Source organism: Protobothrops mucrosquamatus, unplaced genomic scaffold, assembly GCF_001527695.2.
Source record: "Protobothrops mucrosquamatus isolate PMUCROS unplaced genomic scaffold, P.Mucros_1.0 scaffold1988, whole genome shotgun sequence".
In the NCBI taxonomy this organism is placed as follows: Eukaryota; Metazoa; Chordata; class Lepidosauria; order Squamata; family Viperidae; genus Protobothrops; species Protobothrops mucrosquamatus.
This window is the reverse complement of record NW_015388104.1, coordinates 125,091-126,530: the sequence shown is the minus strand read 5'-3', so window position 1 is coordinate 126,530 and position 1,440 is coordinate 125,091.

The window sequence follows — 1,440 nt, the reverse complement described above, 5'->3', positions numbered from 1 at the left end:
TCCAGAAAGTCCCGTAGGGCGGCCAATTCGGGCTCCGACATGGAATACAGGCTGCCCACGGGCAGTGGCGCATTGGGAAGCAGGTCCACCGGGCAGTCGTAGGGTCGATGCGGGGGTAATCGGTCCGCCTCCTTTTCGCTGAACACATCGGCGAAGGACGTCAGCTCAGGAGGCAAGGAGACGGCCGGGGTGGAGACGTCCTGGCCGGCACAGGTGTGGCGGTGATGATAAACACACTGCAGGCTCGGGAACAAGATGGGGTTTCTCGACCATGCCACCTGAGGATCATGGGCCCGAAGCCAAGCCATTCCCAGGACCAATGGGAAATGAAGGTCCGCCGTGACGTAAAATTGGATCGCCTCCTCGTGGTTCCCAATGGCGAGGCGCAAGGGCTGAGTAGCAAATTTGATGGGCCCCGCCACGAGTTCCCGCCCATCGATGGTCTCGACCCTCAACGGAGGGTCCACCGGAACCAAGGGAACCTTAAAAAGGGCCACAAAAGCCTGGTCCATGAAGTTCGTTGTGGCCCCGGAGTCCACCAGCGCGTGTGCCCGAAGCCCCTCCGACCGATTGGCCAACACCCGGGTGTCCAGAATCAGGTGCCGAGGGGGCTCACAGTCCACAGTCGCCGAGTCCGGTGGGGCATGGTCACGTGCCTGGCCCAGGGTGTCCCCTAGGCCAGGCCTGGCCCGTTTCCCGGTTGGTCACGCCGAGATTCCGGAACAGGCTTGAGCGCCCCACTCCGCTTCCTGGGGCACGAGGCGGCAAAATGTCTAGCCTCGCCGCAATAGAGGCACAATCCCCCTTGGCGTCTCCGCATCCGCTCCTGGGCCGTCAGTTGAGGTCTAGCTGCTCCGAGCTCCATGGGCTCCTCAGCCGTTGCCACAAAGCGTGGGGTGGTCCGAGGTACAGTCGGTGCGAAACGCGGGGGTGCCGAAGCTGTTGGTGGTTCCGGAAGGGGCCGCCGAGTCCGTCGCCGTTGCAGGCATCCATCAGCTGTGTAATCTGCTGCTGCTGCTGTTGGTCCATCGTGGGTTAACGATGGTTATGTCTGGTGACGAACAAGATGTTCTGTCCCCCGTCCGACTCACACCCCCCAACCAGTCAGCCAAGGGTTAAAATGTTCGGCCCTCCAGCACGTTCACTTCATCCAATCTGGCCCTCTTTGAAAAAAGTTTGGACACCCCTGACTTATACAAAGGGGTTCTTGTATATTTTGCGCCCATTTTATCATACAATCTTTAACCAATTCTGTTTCTGAATCCAACTCAATCAATACATTATAAATTCTTTTAATATGAGCTTGGGATTGATCTTTGATCTGTTTCATCAAATTTGCATCCTGTAAGGTAATGCCAACTCTTTGATCCATACGCCATCTCATTGTCAATTGATTATAATAAAACCAAGAATATTCAATATTTTCTTGTTTCAAATCTA